The following is a 20,735-nucleotide window of genomic DNA, read 5'->3' as shown; positions in this document are numbered from 1 at the left end:
TCCCGGGAGCGGCCGCGGAGCTGTCCGGCAGCGCCCTGTGCAGGCGTGCGGGACGGCGGGAGCGGGGCCCCCGGGACTCCGTGAGTTTTGCAGCGCGGCGTCGGAGAGAGCGGCCCCGCGGGTGGGGATGTGGGGGTTGGGGGCGGCCGGGGCGGGCGCTCAGCTGCTGAGCCCGGGCGGCTGTCAGCGCTCCCTGCTTGGGGGAGGGAAAGAGACACGGAGAGTCCCCGCCCGGCGGCGCTTCCCGGCGGTGTGGTGCTCGCTAGTGCCAGGCAGGGGCTTCCCCGTCCTCCGAGCCCAGGGCAGAGGGGTCGGTGACCCCGGGGGACGGTGGCGGCGGGGGCGGGGTGGTCGGTGATGGGCGCTGCCACCGCGGGCAGCTCAGCTCCCGGGTCAGCCCTGGTTGAGGAGGTGTGTGTGCGAGCAGCGCCGTCACCGCCGCCTCTTGGCTTTCTCTGCTGTTCTTAACCTTTGTGCGAGCGGTGTCTGCCGGCCCTCTGCCGTGACTTTTCTTGGGATTCTTTCCCTCTGAGTGAATGTTCCTCAGCGTGCAGGCGAAACAACACAGCGGTGCATCTTATTCTCCTTGTTTACTGAAGTTGGCATATTTGTTTCAGAGAAAAGAGTTGTTGAGACAAAACACTGCCAGACAATAATACTCCATCCGCTGCTGCATTAGCCGAATGATAAAATAATGCTTTTCCTTTAACAGTAGTCCCTGGGTCCCAAGAGTGTTTTAAAAGATTTTTCTCTTTTCTAGTGACTCAGAGTCATCATTTTGCCACATGATCTTTCTTATGAGTGCTGTTCCTTCTGTGTGTCGGTAAAGAAGTGGGATGCAATTATTGTTGATTTATTATTTATTTATTTCCTAATCCTTTGCTAATCTTTCTAGTTTTCTGTTACAGCACTTTGAAATCTCTTTTGTTTCAGGGGTAATACACCTAAGTGCAATGCGTGCAATTACTTAATGAAGACCCTCGTTTGTTTTCAAGGCTTTATGTCAGGTCTGTGTGAACTGGTGTACGTGCCTCCATTGTTTTCCGTGCGAACCTGGACCTCTTTAGACGTGCTTTAGTGTGGTGGAACTAAGTGTGGTCTGAGTGCTTCAATGGCACAACCTTGCCAAAAAGCACTGAGGATGTGTGATTTGTGCTTTCAGCATGAGGAAAGCTTTGTTTCTACATTTCTGGTATTTTTACTTTTCTTGTTTTGCAGCAGTTATGCACATACTGTCCTGTCGACTGCAGCAGACTCACTCCTGATTTACTTCAGTGCATGTGGGAGGGGAAACAAACCCTTTTCCTTCAAATATATCTCTCTGCCTGTTATGAAGGTTATAATAACTGTATTTACTATCCTGTAGAATTACTTGGAGGCTATAAAAATTGAAGTAAAATGTGAATAGCCACTATAATCTGCAGAGAAATGCATATAAAGTCTTTCAGAAAAAGATTCGTATTTTATAAAAGGCCTCTCAGATGATGTTAACAACTTCTAAAACCGACTTTAATGCACAGGTTTTTTTGAATGTACTTACCTGTTTTATAATAACGTTCCACTGTCATAGTTGCATCTTTCAGGCACTGATAAATGTCTGTATGCCACAATGCTTTAATTGTAATTTATTTCCATTTAGAAAGTAAAGCTGTGGTTTAGATTGAAGAAGTCATCTGGTAGAGAAGGCCTTAAAGCTCAGGTTTTTCCATTGATTTCAGTGTTGGTAGCCTTTGGTTTATGTCTGTGGAAGTTGTCACCACAGGCAGTTTTAGATCTTTTTCTAACATCATGAGTGTAAAGCAGGTAAAGAAAAACTGCATTCCTGAACGTTAGTGTCATTAAACGAGGTTTTATTTCACCTTGAATCCATTTCATGGAGGGGTGAAAGGTGTTACTGGCTGTGGACATCCTTTAGATGAAATGTTACAAACCCGAGGCACCTGTGATGATAATTTGTAACATTTCAGAAGTAGAGGTGATTTACAGGACTTGAGGAAAAACTTCAGGAGACAAATGGTCAGGTATTCTAAAAAAGGAAGTTGCTCATTTAGGTCATATTCTGGTTATGTCAGAAGAGGGCTTGAGAACAGTTCTGGCTTAACCTTAGGACTAACTTTTAGATTTCAACCGAGGAGGTATATTCTGAAACACAGTTGGCAACACCTTTCACAGCAAAGGTGCTATAGGGGTTCTCCTTGGTGTAAGGTGATACAAACTAAAAAAGCTAAGTTCCTGGAAACATGTTCATTCCAAAGATTTGATTCCTGTTCTGTGGAAAGACACTGTATTTAGCAGCCTCAAAGCAGTTTTTTGGTTCCTAAAAGCTGTCATCTTCTCAAACTAGGCTGCATGTTTATGTATTTCTGGAATGAAGAGTTACAAGGTGAGAAGAACAACAGTTACTACATGACAGTCAAGAAAATACCATTTCTCAATAATACATTAAGTGTATTAACTTCAAGAATATTTGTTTGTAATTTTCAGTGCTGTTTATCAGTTTGAGGATGTGACAATACCAGTTTTCCGTTATGTTTTGATATATGAAAGTGTTTATTTCTAACAGCTTTTGCATTTTATAATAAACACATATTAATGTTGAATTCAGTAATCCCAAGGACAGTCTGTAGTTAATCTGTAGACAGTCTTTTATTGTTTAAGGCCTTCATCTTAAATGTGAGTCCATATGCTCCATCCCTGGTGGTGTTCAAGGCCAGGTTGGACGGAGCCTTGGGTGGGATGGTTTAGTGTGAGGTGTCCCTGCCCATGGCAGGGGCATTGGAATTAGATGATCTTAAGGTCCTTTCCAACCCTAACTATTCTGTGATTCTATGTGTATGTAATATTGGGATCTGAAGGAAAATCACAGAGGCAGGATGTTAGGTGGCACCAGTTCAGGAAAAGCTGTTAGGTGCATGGTTTCTTTGAACTTCTGCAGGTGGATTCTGCTTCTGAAAGCCGGGGGAATTTTGCATAAGGAGAACTACATTGTGACACTCCCTCTCCCTCCCCTCCCAAAAATAAACAACCAACAACAAACCCCAATGATCTTGCATTGTTTTGCTCTTCCTAAGCGAGGCATTGTCATATGCCATTTCCAAAGTTTTCAGTCTAAGAACTCAGAAGTGTATGTTTATCCTTTTGTGCATAAATCTGTCATCAAGACTATTAGGAACTATCTATACATCAGGAAAATATCTCATAAGGAGATATGAATCCTTTGGATTACAGCCATAATTCTTCAGTACTGGTGCCATTAGAAGTTTCAGATGTTGGCCTTGTCTGTACTAGAAAATTAAAGCAGCTGCCAGAGAAGGTGCCTGTGCTAGTGTAGCCACCATGCCATAAAATACTGCAACATGAAAATGTTTGGAAAACAAAACATTCAAAAAATATTGAGTTCTGGAAGGGGTAAATTGGCAACAAATTGCAGAGGGTTTTAGCTGTGTGAATCCAGTTGATGCTGGTATGTGTCACACAGTGAAAACCTTCATGCTGCTTTGAAAATGTGTTCCTGAGAAACTACCATTGCGGGATAATTTTATTTTAACTTTTCTAGTAAGTGGATTTTTTTGGTACCTAGAAGTTTGCAGATACACAAAGGCAAAGAACTCTAAATAATAGAGATCATGAATGAGATTTTCAAAGTAGTAAAGGGAAGATTAATGGAAAGCGCATAGCTGTGTCCCTTTCATTGCTTTAACAATCTCATTTCATGTTTTTATCCTTGAACTTCCTTGCACTGAGTTCATTGTATAGGTCCCGATTTAGAAGTGTGTGCTCTATCCAGTATAGCTTGTGTAAAATAGCCTGTACCCTATTTGACTTCTTACTTTCCAAATAATTCAAGTGTTAGCAGACCACACTGAGGAATTATTTAGGTGGAAACACAGCTTCTGCGTATTAATGTTTTGCCTAGTGATTGTTTGGGGAGTGCAGCTGGCCATTTTAACAGACCAAGCTCCTCTCGATATTTAGAAGATTTATGTTTGTGATTGCCATTAACATTAATTATACTGATGTATGTAAGTAAATCCTTACGCTTGGAGACAAGACTATATCCATTAGACCAAATGATACTGTTTTATCGTTTGTTACTGTACATGGTGGAATTCCAGCAGTTATGTGGGGAAGTGATATATGGCATGCATAGATTTTAATCTCATTTTAAAATGCTTTATAAAGCTGGAAACTTGTAACTTATGATTTTGACTCTTGGTGCTTGTTTGTTATAACTAACAGACAACAGTTACTCAGTTAACAGAGCAGGGATTCGAGGGATTTGATACATTTGAAAAAGTAAAATCTTTGAAACAGTAAATTACTGCATCTTTTTATGTTGGCAAAAGAATCACTAGCCCATTGATCTGGAGATGAAACATCTGTCCACTGATAAAGGAGGAGGAAGTATGATGGAGTGCCTGTTGTACTTACTAGCAGGGGTGGAGGAAGCTTGGGATTTTAGCCCCAAACAACGCACTGGTTACAGGATGTTGCCCTTTCGGCTAAGACAGCTGAGGTGGGAATGATATTTTGCTCTGATAACTCAAACAACTTCCCCAAAACTTGTAACTGTTGCTGGTGGCTGTGCCTAAGAGTCTGATACACTTGTTGTATGGGTGTATAATTGCACTGAACATTAAGATCGGAAGTAATACACTGTATTCAGCAGAAAGAACTACGTGAATTAAATCTTTGCCATCCAAAAAATGCACAAGACTATAATTTTTGGGACCTCTCTTACCAGGGACAAAAGAGTAACATCTAGCAATAAGTGGTTTTCAGTTTGCAGTTTTAGTTTATTTTACAAAATGTTTGGGAGATACCTGTTAGTTGAGCACGTGTTCCCACTGCATCAGGAGTGTAATGTTTAACCATGCACCAGAAATTCAGCCTCACTAGTGAAATCCCCTCCTGCCAAGGCTGCCCGTAATACTTCTTTCAGCTCAGTGATCCAGAGTTGGGAGTTCAGATGTTGAGGAGCCCTGAACAGAGGTCTCTGAAATTTCTGAACTGGGTGAATTTCTTAAAGAAGCCATTCGTTTAAGGCTCCCTTCACCACAGCAGTTCTTTGCTGCTCTATGGCTGGTGGTCAATTGTCATACAAACATTTACTGAATATTTGTACAGTGGTGAAATAAAAGAGCGAAGTCAATGGATAATAATGACAATTCACTGGAAATTGGGAATTATAAAGCTATTTTTCCTGTCTATAAGATCAGTAAGTTTTGGAAATATTTTAAGAACATAGGAATATGCTTCTGATCTGTTGCTCTTTCAAGATCTGCTACATTCTGCCAGGACACAATTCTTTGGACTAGGAAGCAAAGATTGTGTTTTTTGAAATCATTGATATTCAGAAAGATAGTATTGTTTGTTCTAAGTGGAATTTGGGCAGGGCTTGCAAAACTTGAACATAAAATGTCTTTTTATGTTTATGTTTGGAGATCATACCAGATTGACTGCACTTGCAGTTGATTAGGTGGTGGTTAAATCTTGCTGATTTTCTGAGGTTTGGTTCTGAAATGAACATTTGTAAAACTAAGTAAACTTAGCTCATGAGTAAATTTAAACCCCAGCTGAACATAGCTCTGAAAAACCTGATCTAACCGAAGTGTATCTGATGCTGAATCTATCCCTGCTATGTGTAAAGGTTTTATTAGATGACCTCCAGAGATTTCTTTCAACTTAGGCTATCCTCTGATTATATGATGTTACCAGAGCATAAGGAATAGGGGCCTTTACTTCTTTATTAGAAGGGTTTTAAAAATCCACAGTAACTTGGGTTGTTTTGAAATAATTAGTTTCTTCATTTGTCGTGGGCATATAACTGTGAAATATGTTTGATATGGCAATAAAAATCCTAATATTTAGTTGTATCTCTTGGTATCAAACTCCAGTGTTAAATTCATTGTGAAATACCTGTATTTCACAAATAATAATTTTGTGATACAATATAACATGTTGGATCTTTTGAAGTCATTAGTATTGAAGCAAAATATATTTTATTCATTCAGACCTGTAATTAATTGCTAAGCAGTCATTCTGGGGCAAAGAGCCTTTTCTTTCTATCTGTACAGGGAAATGAACTGCACATTTTTGGTTCTACATGAGTAATACAAAGGCGCAGTAATAAGTGACTGTGTGACTCTGTGGTTCAAGAGATTGATGATATGACACAGGGTTTTTCACCTATAGGTCACAATTTGAAATTCACTGCAAGTTAGATGAGAGCAAATGTCATTATGAAATGTTTATGTGAAATGTTAGCAGTCTTGATTTAGTGTCAATATAAGATGATATCTCCATATTAGCCCTAATTTCCACCTTTTATGTTACACTAGGAGGGTCAAGGTTGGTGGCCATGGTACTGTGAAGATGGAAGTGATCTTTCTGCCAGTGTTTTCTTCAGGTCATCTTTGCAGGGGTGCTAGCAGGAGTGTAGTTTGCACTGCCTTTGCTTATATTGGACATGGTGATTTTGCTAGGGATATCAGTACAGAGAGGCATTTGTAAACTTTGTGAGTCACATTAAATCACAATGAAAAACAATGTTAATTGTATTGTTTTTATGTAAATTTAATCTTTTTCATTGGACAGAAAGAACATTTATTACTTCTTTTTGTTTAGTAGATTTTGCCTTGAAAATAGAATTTGGGTAACAGGAAATGGAAAAAAAATCACTTTGAATCTTGACGCAGCTCAAATTTGTCTATGTTATAACAGTTTTCTCCTCATCTGTCAAGAGCTGTCAACGCATACCTTCCTAAAGGGTATGCCAGCAGGTTTCAGATCATACACTGCTACACTTGGCGAGACCTCCAATTCCTTGACAGAGCAGAGCCAGCAGCTCTATTACAGGTTTTAATGTGTCATGGGCTTTTTTTCTTTATCATATGTGACCAGTGAAATCTTTGTAATCTAGCTATAAATCCGTGCTTTTGATAGGTCTGTAAAAAACATTGGTAAGCTGGATTTAATCACTGTTCTCTGATCTCAGGAACGTAGAGAGTGCTTAAGACCCTGGTAATAAAAAGGTAGTGAAAGATTTTATTTTAGTCTTTACTTTTTACTATACTTCCTTATCGTCTTTTCTTCAAACACAGCCATACCTTGCATGTAATCTTAGCTCAGATGTATTTTTTAATGCTGTGGTGATCTGGGACTTGTTCTTACAAGTTGCTGAACGCCCTCCACCTCTCATTAAAGTTGCTGAAAGTCATTCTTTTACATAGAGGCTCTTTATAATAATAGTTTCAAGCAAAAGCAGCAGTGAATCCCTTCCACCTAGAGAATGCCAGTATTACAGTGAAATGAAAGGAAAAAAGAGAAGTTTTCTGCTTAATACAATAAGCATTTTCTGCCAGGCAAATATCCCTCACAGAAATTAACATCCCAAAGTAGCAATATTGAAATTTTTATGAAATACAAAAGGAAGATAATTGTAACCAGTTATTTATGTTGAGAGTGACTCTTTTGAATACTCACAATTGGTTCTTCCACAGTTCTCTCCAAAGGAAGTTGAGAGAAAAGGAGTTTTATTTCATCACTACAGAAGTTTTGGCTGAGAGTAGGTATATATATATATATATATATATATATATATATATATATATATATATATAATGAGCATATGCTTGACAATGAGCCAAATGGAACTTCCCTAAGGAGGGTTTTGACACACACCAAAGAAGCTACAGATAAAGCAAAGCAAGACTAATGATTAGCAGATGAACCATGAGCAGAAAAGTTCTGAAATGCTTTTATAGTGAAGGAGATTATGTTGGGAGCATGGGAGGAAAAGTGGAGAAGGGTGTATTTAGATGAATGTAAAGAATGTAGAACATGGAAGCCCTCTTCAGCAGACAGATAAAAGTTGCCTTTGTGTGTGGGAGGAATTCCTGTCCAGGGTTTCACTGAAAACAAGATTTTGTCTGTCTTTTCTAACATGCCACTGCTCAAAAGTCAGTTTCTCACTACTCTGTCACAAAGTTCTTATGTTAGTGTCAGACATTTTGAATGAATGGACCCAAGGAAGCAACACCTTTATGTTTAGTCAGTGTTATTATGATGATATTTTCTAGTGAGATTGGAATGAATGGCAGTCTTCCTCATTCAGCTTTAGTTTTTGCATTTGTTTCAGCCTAGGAATACTCTCTGGTGTTCTGGGAATGTTGCCAGAGGGCTTCAGTGCCCTCTCGGCAAATCCCAGCAGCACATATCAGTAAAACGCTTCTGGAACTTGGGAACATGCAGCAGAAGCTTGGCACAAGCCACGGTGGAAATGAGTAGACACATGAATTCTTACCAGCCTTGTGCATCCCTACAAAAGAAACCTCCCACCCCCACCAATTAAATGCAGATTAAAAGATGGACTTTGAAAAGCTCATAATATGTCTAAATGCATTTCAGAAACAGGATTCTATTAAAATGGAGTGCATAAAGAAAAAGCCTTTTGGAAGTTTAGTCTCCACAATCAAAGAATAAAAAGCTGAAGAAGTCTAAAGCTGGAAAGTGTAGTGCATTATAATGCAGGAATAGCATCATAAAAATACATAGTTCTACCTCTGCATGCCAGTTATTTATTTTTTCCTGCTAAAAGCTTGTTGTACATTTCTACTTCAGAGTGAACAAGATGTTTCATTTCTCTAATAGTATTTTTTCATGAACTGACTAGACATCATCATGGTAAGTGTATTTAGAATTTAACTGGAACAGAAACCTTTCTGCTCCTACAGACTGAATAATTTACTCCATAGAAACCTGACAAAACCTCTCTGCCCTCTAACACAGGTGGAGCTACTCAGAAAACTGAAGAGAGATGGTTTTCTCATGAAGATGCCCTGAACTACTGAAGATTCTTTAATCAGTCTATAGTCAGCCAACTGTACATTTGTAAGATGCCTGTGTTAGCGTACCCATTAACGTGCATTCAGGAAGCCTTAAAAATTCCCATATTTGGAAGATATTTTTGCCACGTTCCTCTGTTAACAGTTAATTCTTATGCTGGTGAAAGCTTCAGGTTGGTGTTCAGCCGCATCCTTCTGATAAACCGTTTCTTTTCCCATCAACAGGAAACTCTTGGCTCAAGTGGCTAGCTGTGAAATGATATGCTATTTCCATTTTCCCATTCTTCTTTTTCCTTGACCCAAATGATCTGTTCCCAACTCTGCACCCAGCTATTTAAGAACAAGTTTCTGATCTTCATCTGTTCTATCAAAGTAGGATTCAGACCCTGTTCCCCCCAATCCCAAACCAGTCAAGACTGTTAAAATTTACTTGTGGCTGTAAATGGGCCTTCTGAATGTTAGGTTTAAGATTCTCCTCATCCTGAAGATATCCTTCACTTCTGTGGTTGAGTTCTTCCATAACCTGTGGCTAAAAAACATTATTCTAGAGAGCTGGAGGAAGTGGCAAATGTGTTTGCAGTTACAAATAACAGGTAGAATTCCTTGATTAAAACATAGTAATTAATGATACTTAGCAGAGCACTTTCAAAACCAGAGATAAATCTCTAGTCTTAAGGATCTACATGTGTATTTATCTAAGTTGTCTTGCAGTGTCATTAAGAAAAAGCAAAGAAATGCATTTATGCTACTGTAGTCAGTTTCACTTTTAGGAAAATAAAATATGTCGTTATGATTAACTTGCATCTATACAACATGAGTAAGATTTCTTTTAGTCGAAGCCACAGTTATTTGGGGTTCTTCACATCACATATAAAAAGGTCTGGTTAGTTCAGAAAAGAAGACAATGTGAATGAGTGATATCTGAAAGATGAACTAGTAGTGGGATTTACTGTAATGCTCTTGTCAGGAGTCTTGCAACAGGAGTGTTGGAATGGAATGGAAAAAGTGCTTCCAAGTCTGAATTTACAATGACAAATTAGATGTATGAATGACAGTAGCCTAAATCCAAACTTCATTCAGATATCACAAATGAGTTGAAGTACATTGAAGCATGTTAGATGCCATGAATGGCTTCAAGTTGTATTACTAATGTATAAAAAAGCCAAAGCTGACTGAGGTGTGCCAGTAAGTAACCACGAAGCGCCAAAGTTTATTTAAATTAAGTGATGAAGCCTGTCATTTCTCTAAGTTTGTTTTCATGAGTTAAGTAGACATCATGAAGTTAAATGTGTTTAGATTTTAATTATAACCAGTTACATCTGTTAATCTGTACAACTGTAGTAAGTTGAATGCATTGATGACTCCAGGCTGTGCAGCTGAGGTGTGGTGTGTGCCACCTTGCACAGCAGTAATACAGGGTGCCTGAAGGCCTGTCCTTATCTGCAGTGTGGAGCAGTCACACCAGGATGTTACTGAGTCCCCTTCAAGTAGGTACATGAACCCTGTTGCTTGTTTTGGTGTGGGGCAGGTACTAAGACTGCATCCACTCTGATCCACTGACATTTTCTACACACCCAACATTTTTAAAAGAACCATATTGCATGATGGCTGGAGAACAATACTACCTATAGCCCCTGGGTCATCTAGAGTGTGGGAGAAACTGATGTCAATAGTTTCTTTGCATTTTTATATCCATGAAAGGTTCCAGGTTTCAGAGTTCAGCCAGTATGTGATACTTACTTGCACTGGAAGCTGAAGAACTGTTTCTGCAGAGCATTGTGGCCACACGAGTGTCAATCTGAGATCTTAGTGAGCAACAGAGATTCTGGCCTTTTCCTTGTCCAGGTAATACTTTCATTATTTATTAATTAGCTTTCCTGCATATTTGTTTCCTTTGGCCTAACTGGCCACGTGAATCTCTTAGTTTTCTGTGAGATTTCTAGACTGCAGTTAGATTTCTAGGCTCAACTATAGTTGGTGCACATGCCAAACATCTGGAGTGCTCTAATACTGTTGGGGTTTCTCTCTGTTTATTAATTTCTTGAGAAACCACAGTAATTAATGCCACAAATCTGGTGCTGGGTTTGCACTTTTAAAGATCATTTGAAGCGTTTTGCAGCCGAGGTTGGCTCTGGACTATGATGTGTATCTGAGATACACCTTGCCTCAGGTGCTTACAAATCAAAACAGATGATGGAATCAGAAAAGGAAGCATGCATAAGTTTTGTTTTAGGCCCTACAGAAAGTCTCTGGAGTCCTAGTTCAGGCTGTTTTTCTACTTGGCACTTCTTCATGTTTCTGCATGCAGTACCATAATTTCATTTTTTATATTGTCCACAAGTGAGGAGTGGCATGTTAACATTTCAGTAAGCAAGTTCTGTGTATTTGGGTGGGCTTGTAATTTGGAGAACACATTTCTTTTTAATTCTGTACTGTCTGCAAAGTGGTTTAGAGGTGCTAAAATTAATTGCAAAGACAAAAATGTCTTTCTGTTTGAGGAGGAATGTAGTAACTATGGATTGTCTTTTGGAAAGATGATTTTCAGGTGTTGACAGATTAGAATTGATCCTGACAGGATTAGCTCTTCTGCAGAATGAGATTTGCAAATATCAACACCTGCACTCACTGCATACCTTGCTGGGGATTCCCCCTCATGTTGCTGCTTTTGGACACAGGCTCTTGTAGAAGACAGGAGTCAGTCTCTTAAGGGTTTTCTGGAGAGCAGCAAGTAAACAAGTGTCGCCAAAATGCTGGAACTGACCATCTACATACAGGAAAGGGATAGTTTTGTGTCAGGGAAGAGTTCTGTTTTCTTTCTGCTGATAGATAGAAGCACTTTTTAATTTGCAGTAGAAGAGCCATGAGTTCATTGCTTTCTTGGTATGTTACCTTTGTCAATCCATTTGTTCAATTTTCAGTAACTGGAATTGGCTAAAAAATTACAACATATTCACTGCAGTAGGAAGAAGAAATCCTAATCTCTTTGGGAGGCAAACCTTCATCTTGGCATGTACTCTCTTCTCTCAGTGACAAAAGCACACCTGACAGTGAATCACAACTATCTATGCGGAAGAGTAATTTCCAAGGCAGTCCATTTACATTCAATTCTCTTCCTCTAATAGAAAAAGCAATAAATTATGCTGGTGTTTAAGGGGTAATCTCTTTAAAAAATAATAAATTATGAGAGGCATACCAATGTGGCTGTGCTAAGTGTTGAGCACCTCTTCTATGGGAGCAAATAACCTCATCTCCCACTGAGAACAGCTGGAGTTATGGATACTTGTGTCCTTCCACTCAGGCATCACTGTCCAGAGGGATTGAGCTGTAATCGAGGCAGCTGTGCCAGTGACTGGGCTTGTAAGTGCAGGCACTATTAAGAGAGTGCCATTAGATGAAGTCATTGAACCACTAGGAAGCCTGCAAAAATGAGTACCCTCTTCTGATCTGAAAAGTGTTGTGCTTGAGAATATACCCATTGGACATCCTCAAGGGAAGATTTCTTTCACACATACTGACTCTGCCAGTGTTACCAGCCAGCATTTCACTAGCATGAGACTTAGCTTTGTAACATTTCATAGATTCCTACATCATGCTGAGTAGTGCTGGTCATTTATTATTAATATGCTCACATTTTTTGCTAGACTAAAAGTACCTTATTATCCATTTTCTCATTAAATTTTCCATTACTTCGAGATGCTTTCAAGGTTTGTTCTGCTCTCATTTTATTAGTTGGGAACAATGGCTTTTCAAATGTCAGAAGCTAATATATGCTGATTGCCGGATAAGCAAGAAAATACCTCGTATTTTGAGGCCATTTTATTATATGAGGGTCTCTTTGAGCCCCTTGCACAGTTTTTTATAAAATATTTCCCTTTTTCCTATTTGAGTGCATATCTTTACACAATTACAATTTTGCATTAGAAATACTGGCTGTATGGCAAGATGAGACTTTCTCCCTATGTTATAACCAGTGGCATGTATACATAATTTAAAGAACTCTTAAGTTAGAGAACTAATGTTGTGTTTGATTACACAAGTCAATGGAGACAGTTGCACGTTCAGACAAACTAGTTTGCATTTGGGAACCATGGAGTTAGAGTGGTGTGGTGCCTTGGTTAATGAGCCTGCAGAGGATATTGTAGCTAGGTGTAGTACAGTGCTGATGTATCCACAAGGCTTCTGAAGCTGGTCTGTATTCGGACAGGCTGGAGTACAGGCAAAGCGGTCAGACCCACTCTGGAAAAGATACACACCTCAGTAAGATTAATGCTGTTAGGTACTTATTCTCTAAAGAGATGATGTTACCTAAGTTTCTCGTCTACTTACATTGAGGTGTTTCATGCCGATACTGATCGAGGAATTCTAACAGAGAGACAAAGGTGTTCAGATGATGTTGTCACTGAACAACCTTAAGCAAAGTTTGGACTCCAGTGATTCCCACCTACTATTTTGATTTCTGGAATTCTGATTTCTAAAACTCTACACAGGAACTGTTGGTGGAATAAACTGTCCCCTTATTATTTAGCTGATGTAGACCTAATTTTAAGTGCACCACTTTTGCTCTCTAATGTTTAGATTCATTCTTGTGTTACCAGTCATAAGCTTAACACATTAACTGAATTTTACCAATAGCCTATCCTTCTTAGTTGATCTATTTTAGTGTCATTTTTGCAGGTTATTTTTAATCTTTTGGGAACTCTGAACTATTTCCCACAGCTACGCAAAAAGTGGATTTGTGGCCTTTTACTGCCATTGCTGCTAGTACACTTTGCTTGAGGCCAAAGGGAAATTGGGAGAAAGCCAGGAACAAAACCCAGACGCATGACTCCCAAGCTTATGACTTAAGCACAAGATCACAATTTGTCTTTTATAAGCCTTTCTTGTCTGGTGTTTTAAAATTCTCAGAATAGTTTGCTTTGGAATTGAAGCATTCATGATTTTACATAGCACAGAGACAGATTTTCCTTGGGAGAGTTTGGTCAGGTTACACTTGTCTGTTTAGGAGCAGCAAGGGGTGTGGAGATGATACAGCTGAGATCCTTATCACTTGCTTTTTCTATTATTACATCATCCAAACCTCACTTTTTCTATTTCTAGCCTCTGTAAATCCATTAACATCAGTGGAGTTAAAATCATTTATACTTTCTGAATAACAGTTTTAAGAGATGACAGGTGAATACTTGATTTTAAGTGTCCACATATTTGAAAAAACAAATTGCTTTGACAAAATGTGTCTTTTAAAATATTTCTTTCCTCCACATTTTAGTAAAATGCTTGATAGGGTTTCAGATTATAATTGTGTCACTGGTTTGAAATATATATATTTTAATAGTTTCTCACAACACTGTCTTCATTAGTGGGTTTGCCTGTCTATCTGCTTTGCCTCCTTCATGTTTGTCCTGCTTTGGAAAGTGTGATGATCCTAAATGCAGTAGAACCCTCACAGTTTTTAGCAGGAGGCTGTTGTTACAGGGAAGACACAGAATAGTCCTGTAACTTCTGACATTTCCAGAGCATGTTATGTCTTATGTGAAGGAGCATAGAGGGATGTAAGGAAGCAGGTAAGGAAGTTAGGGATATGGCCAACAGAAACATGGATAAGTTCAGAAAATAGTATTTCCTTTGTTATGAAGGAAAAAAAGAAAAAAAAGGAACTTAATATCTAGCCATGACCCAAACCCTGTTGGAAATCAGTAGAACAGATCTCACTGATTTCACATTTTGGAGTCAGCCTGCACATGATTTTCTGCAATGGTTTTTGTGTTTTCCTTTTGTGTTTTCTTCTTTCATGCACTTAAATGCACTTTATTAATAGAGTTGCTGTAAGAGGCAAAATATAGGCTTCCCTCACTGTGACTTACTGAAAATCTCAGCCATAAATTTGCACTAACAGAATTGTTTGCATGTAGCACTTCTACTTGACAGGGTAGGTACTTTTACTTACGTCTGCAATAGTTGTCTAAAGACCTTTCCAAAGTGTCAGGAGAGGCACATTGCTTACATGTTCTTCACCTTTCAAGAGAAGGGAAGAGCTATGAGCCAAACTTGCATTTCAGGGCTGGAACCAACCCTAAAACAGAAGTAGAAAGTAAGAAAACGTAAGAAATGGTCATTTTTCTGAAGAAGATGTAAGACAAGATTTTTGAAATACACCTCAGTTCAGTTCTTAACTCAAGGAGTGGTGTGAACTGGGACAGTGGGAATATCAGTAAGAAAGGCAAAACCTTGTTTTTCAGTACCTGAAAGAGTAAAAGAAAACAGTTGCAGAATTATAATCCTAGACCAGTACAGCAGGTTTTGACTTGCTCATAGATCTGCTTAGGAGGATCTCATGGAGATGCACTGAAGAGCAAATGGCCAGAACAGCTGGTTTATCTTCAAGTACAGTGAGAGGGAGGAAGGGTTCTTTAGCAGCAATGTCTCAGCAGTCCACCACTAATTGGATATATAAGAAAGCTGGAAGAGGTTCCAGAGGAACAATTAAGTGGTTAATGTGGATAATGGTAATGGGAAAGTCCACATATTTGAAGAAAAATAAAAACTACTTGAGTGGCAATTTAGATTAATTAATCTTCAATATCATGTTTTTTTTTTCTTTGTCCTTGCGTTAGGCTGCTAAATAAATATTTTTGGATCCTCACAATTAATAATGTATGTCTTCTCTTGTGAGTATCTGCTAGTAAATCCTCACAGAGGTATGTTCTAAAGTAATCTTCAGAACTTCCTCTTGGTTGGAATTTAGCCAGGAACATTGCTGATAATATCCCATTGTACTGTGAGGGGGATAAATGTGATAAGAGTTACATATCTGCTGTAAATTCCTAAGGGAAAATCATGGCACCGCTGGACTTGATATTTTCATAGTTTGTTTTTTTTTTCCCCTAACTCCTCATCCTAATTATTGATAAGTTGAATCACACAGTTTATGCAATTTGAAAACCATATTGTATCTGCAGCATGGCAGTCTTCAGGGGGCTGTACGATTTTTTTCTGCATATTGAGCATAGCATTTTGATGCTACCTCTTACTGTTTGGGGTTCTTTGAAGGCTCAAAGCTCACTGGAGTTTTAAAATATGTTTCTGGTAAGGGCTTATTTTTAGTTATCATCATAATTCCTTTATTTTCAGGATGTGCTCTTTTCATTTCAGACAAATAAAAAAAGGCTAGCATCCTGTTAATGACTTTAAGGTCAACATGTCACTCAGCATCCACTCCCTGTGGACCTACAAAACAAACGGTGATGCTGTTCCAAGCACTGCCACAAGCACCAGGTTAAATACATTTGGAATTATCGGTTCTTTGGGATCAAAGTTTCATACGTGATCCTGTTGCTTTTCTGGCTGGTGAAAAAACAACCTAAAAGGGAAGTGGCCAACAGAATAAATGGATACATGTGCTCTCTTATTATCCCAGTAACTTGGATCATTCTCTTCAGTCAGTGGAGTTCGAAGAGCCCAGTTTAAGATAACTGACAATTTAATACTTAACCTCTTAGAGTGTGCAACATCTGGCACCATGGTGCTGGAGCTCTGGGGCACATCCATAATAAAATTAATAAGATTTCTATCTTGAGTAGATCAGAGACTATGAACTATGTAAATGTATAAGGTATGCAATATAGTGGTATGTCCTGTATCAGCAATGGTAAGGTGTAAAGATCAAACTTTATACATTAACATGTGGAGTGTATCCATTAATATGCTGGTTTAAGAAGAAGCTACACTAGTGGTCACCTGTTTTTAACAGTCCGTAAATTGTGTTCCCTATAGGACAGCTTCAGTATTAATGGTAGCTCATTGTTCAGCCAGATATTTTAAGAGCTAGAAAAGCAACAGAATATTTGGTAACTACTGATAACAGATCTGTCAGTATTTTTCTTTTTAATCTTCCTTTTAATACAAACTGTAAAACTCTTCATGCTGTTGCCAGACAGAGTGAAATAGTGCATATTCCTCTACTATGTGATACTATTGTTTTACTTGGAAAAAAATAGAACTAGTAAAAAAGCACCAGAAAATTTCCTTACTTTATAGGAGAAATACCTAAGAAATTATTGGCAGGGAATATTACTTTTATTCAGAAATTCAGTTGTGGTGCCTCTAAGAGTTGACATCTCTTGACATACTTTCGGTCTTCTCTGTGGATGTCTAGATGACTTCTGCTTTGTGTAAAGTGACATACTTTCTTCTGTTGTCATCTGATATGAATCTCTAGTCTTAATGCATCACAACGGACACAGTACAGGTGGAGAAAAGAAAGAAGACAAAGATGCACAGAAATTCCCAAGAAGGATTAAAAAGCACTATCAAATTTAGTTTGTTTGAATTTTATGCAGAATATTTTAATTGAAAAGAGAATTTTCACCTAGTTTGAAAACTGTGAGTTGTCCAAAAATGTGTCTGTGGTCTAACAGTTATTAAAGAGAAACTTCAGCCATCCCTGTAAAACAGTATGAGAACAGCCTTATGTGGAACAGGAAAACAGAAGTATTTTAGAACTAAATAGGTTACTCTGTGTGTTGCATTTCTGTGTAAACATGGTTTTTGGTTGCTTTCTGCTGCCTACCTCCCTATGTGGTTGACTCTTGGGAAGGGATTGCTCCTTGAGGAATTTTTCCGGCAATCCAGAAAAGCAAATGGCATGAGGAATTGTAGTCTCTGGGCTTGTAGAAAGCCCACCTGTTTTGTTTCTGATAGGATTCTAACAGTTAATGGTTTTTCATAGAATAGTTTTATTATTGTTGAACCAGTTTTTTTGGATAAAAAAAAATCTTCCTCTGCAAGATTTTTTTGATCAGTTGAATATTCTTGTGCAACATTTAGACTGCATTACTGCAAATCTCTCCAGTAATTCCTTAATGGCATTCCTTATCAGCATATACTTAAGCCCAAGCCTGTAAGCAGTGTCCTTGATAATAATGAATGCAAAGTTCCAACGTGAATTTCAGCTGTCACTGGATAGACTGCAATTAATCCTGGATGGGTTCAGCATTTGAAATAAATATGCAGGGAAAAGATTCCTGTACTGAAAAATAAACTTGTACTTGCTACTTTGTGTAGATTGACAGGCACAAACCTCAAGAGATTAATGTAGCTGAAGCTGAATGGATGCAAGAGTGTACCTAAGACTGGGTTTTAATCTATGAATCTATACTTTAACAATTTTATCATTGCATTTTTTTTTTTTTTTTAGTATAAACCTTATTTTCCATGAAAGGAATTGATAAGCAAATTGTGGATGTCACATAAGGGCTAAGTAGTGAAACCACTTCATACATAGTGTATTATGTCTTATGATAAATTGTCTGGAGACTAACGTCTGCAGGAAAATTACAGTAGGCACCAAAAAGCTGGCAACTGTATTTTCAAATTTATATGTGGAAATAAAAAATAAGTAATTGTTGGAATTCTGTGTTGTGTGATATATGCTCGCCTAGTCTTCCTTTTCTTTCTGCAAAGGGATTAATTTATAAGTATATGAAAAAAGACAATTTTTGTGCATTTGAGCTCATAAACAATTTTTCATACACCTCTTATTTCTTAGTGTTTTCTTTAGGACTTGCAAATATTTATTTTTAAGAGGTTTCATAGATTATTGTCTACTATATGTGGCTCTTACTCTTTCTGTCTCCTATTAAATGTAATGTGGAAGGTCAGACACTCTCAGGTTGCAGCAATAGCAAGGGATTGCAGTCAGTCCTGGATATAGGTTCTTTTTGATGTGAATGCGATTTACTAGGTTTCATATATCCCATAAGGTAACTTATGACAGCTACATGGTAAAACAGATGGCTTTTCTTCCTTCCATAAACCTTTGACTTGGCTGTTCTCTCAACTGCTTTTTACTGAATACAAGGTTTGTGCTAACATTTGCGAATAGATGTTCAGAAAGTATGTTTAAATGTGGCAGAAACCTATGAAAATACTTTCAGGGATCATTTGGCTGCAGGTGGTGCTTGTGCTGACAGAACATGATTTATCTGAAGTTTTGTGCCTTTTGGGGGCAGGACCACTTGTTATTTCAGCATGGGCTAAATGTCTGTACTTACTAGTAAGGTGCTGGTTTGAGATTTGATGATAATGGCTTCCCCCTTCTCACCTTAAACTCCATCCTGACTAAACCTTCCCTAGCTTTTTTTTTCTATCACCCTGATGGGTAGTCTAATGTTTCACTTTTTATAATTAAAATACTGCCTATGCTTTCTGAAGAGGCTGGAAGTTGTAGAGCTTTACCACAATTCTCATGATTCAGAACCATGCTGGATGGTTTTTATTTTTTATGAAATATTTTCCCTGCTTTTGCTTGTTTGTGCTCTTATGAGTAGAGGATCATGTGTATACAATAACAACTAAAAAATTCGTGGAATCATAGAATGGTTTGGGTTGGACAGGACCTTAAGATCATCGAGTTCCAACTCCCTGCCATGGGCAGGGACAGCTCACACTAAACCATGTTGCCCAAGGCTCTATCCAACCTGGCTTTGAACGCTGCCAGGGAAAGAGCATTTACCACTTCTTTAGGCAACCTGCCTCACCACCCTAACAGTAGAGAACTTCTACCTTATATCTAACCTGAACTTCACCTATTTAAGTTTAAAACCAATCCCCTTGTCCTATTTGTAGGCAATTTTCTGATGCCTTTTGAGCCAGCAGCTTTTTAACAACTCTCTATACTGCTAATACAGTTCTTACAAAGCAAAAATGTTCATGCTGGAAATGATGGTGAACTCTATAAATAATAGCAGGGCTATAGCAAAGTTTATTTTAGCTATACGCTACATTTTAGTGGAGTTTCCAGTGTGGCCAGGTGTAAGAGAAATGCATTATTAGAAGATTATAAAATTATGCATAGGATTTATGCATAAGTTCAAAACAAAGGCTGGAAACAGTATGCTGATTACATTTATGAAGCTGAAACTATTCAGAAAATCACAGGGAAATTGGGTTCCCCTTGCTCTCTGTGGGGTGGATTCTCAGCATGAGTTTTGATTTGTGGAAACTGTAGAAGCCTAAGGAGTACAAATACACCATATACCCTCCTTAGTGAGAGAAAATTTGAAGGAACAATGGTGACTTGGTCAAACATAAGGGCAAAGTAGGAACAGAAGGCTATGGTTTTTCACAGTTGACCTAACTTCTTTATAACTGGTTGGTACTAAAGCAGCCTCCAAAACCTTGGTTTATATGTTCCTTTCTTCTTGTTAAGGACATCCAAGCTATTTTTGAGAACGGTTTTTCAGGAACTGTTTTGCAGGGAGCATTTATGGTATCTGTAAACCTGCACATATTTCCAGTAATGATATTTTTAATATTTAGATCTATCAGGATAAGATTCACCATAATGATTGAACACTGGAACATATGAGAAGAGCTGGAGTCTGTAGTCTGGTCTTGTAGTGTTTTTCAGTGTGTGAATTCAGTCATGACTAGTGTTAGAGCTGATCTAAAGCTGTGTCAAGAGGGCATCTGTGTATGTGAAGATCCAACCATGGCCAAAATCTGCCCCCTTGTAAAAGAATTTAAATGAGTTAGTCTTTATGGTGACAAATGTTCTACTAATTTCATTAATATGCACCTACCATTTTGCATATTAACTATTACATTTCTGTTCCACTCTTGCGACCAAGGAGTTTAAGAGTATTTCTTGGTAAACTAAAGTTACATGTGCAGTCTAGGTAGTGCTGAGAAGGAACTCATGTTTTTGCTTTTGCTGTAAGTTTTCTTTGAAAATATTTTAAAAACTGAAAATCAAAAACTAATTTTCCATGTTTTCTAATTGCTTGAACTGAAAGCAGAGTTAGAGGCTGGCTATCATTTTGATATTGTACTGGAGTTCTCTTTGAGTAGAAGTGCTGTATCTTAATGAAAACAGTAGTATGTAATGATGTA

General features: G+C 38.3%; 1 protein-coding gene across 6 annotated transcripts in view; it reads left to right on the top strand.

Moving 5' to 3' along the window:
• NKAIN3 (sodium/potassium transporting ATPase interacting 3) overlaps positions 1-20,735 on the top strand; it is a 352,622-nt gene that overhangs the window by 431 nt on the left and 331,456 nt on the right. The gene's annotated exons all lie outside the window — the stretch shown is intronic.

This window comes from Pezoporus flaviventris, unplaced genomic scaffold, assembly GCF_033815535.1.
Source record: "Pezoporus flaviventris isolate CSIRO_AGI_PZ_B2104156 unplaced genomic scaffold, CSIRO_AGI_Pfla_v1 ptg000007l, whole genome shotgun sequence".
Classification (NCBI taxonomy): Eukaryota; Metazoa; Chordata; class Aves; order Psittaciformes; family Psittacidae; genus Pezoporus; species Pezoporus flaviventris.
The sequence above is the reverse complement of the archived record's forward strand: the minus strand, read 5'-3'. Positions and strand labels throughout refer to the sequence as shown.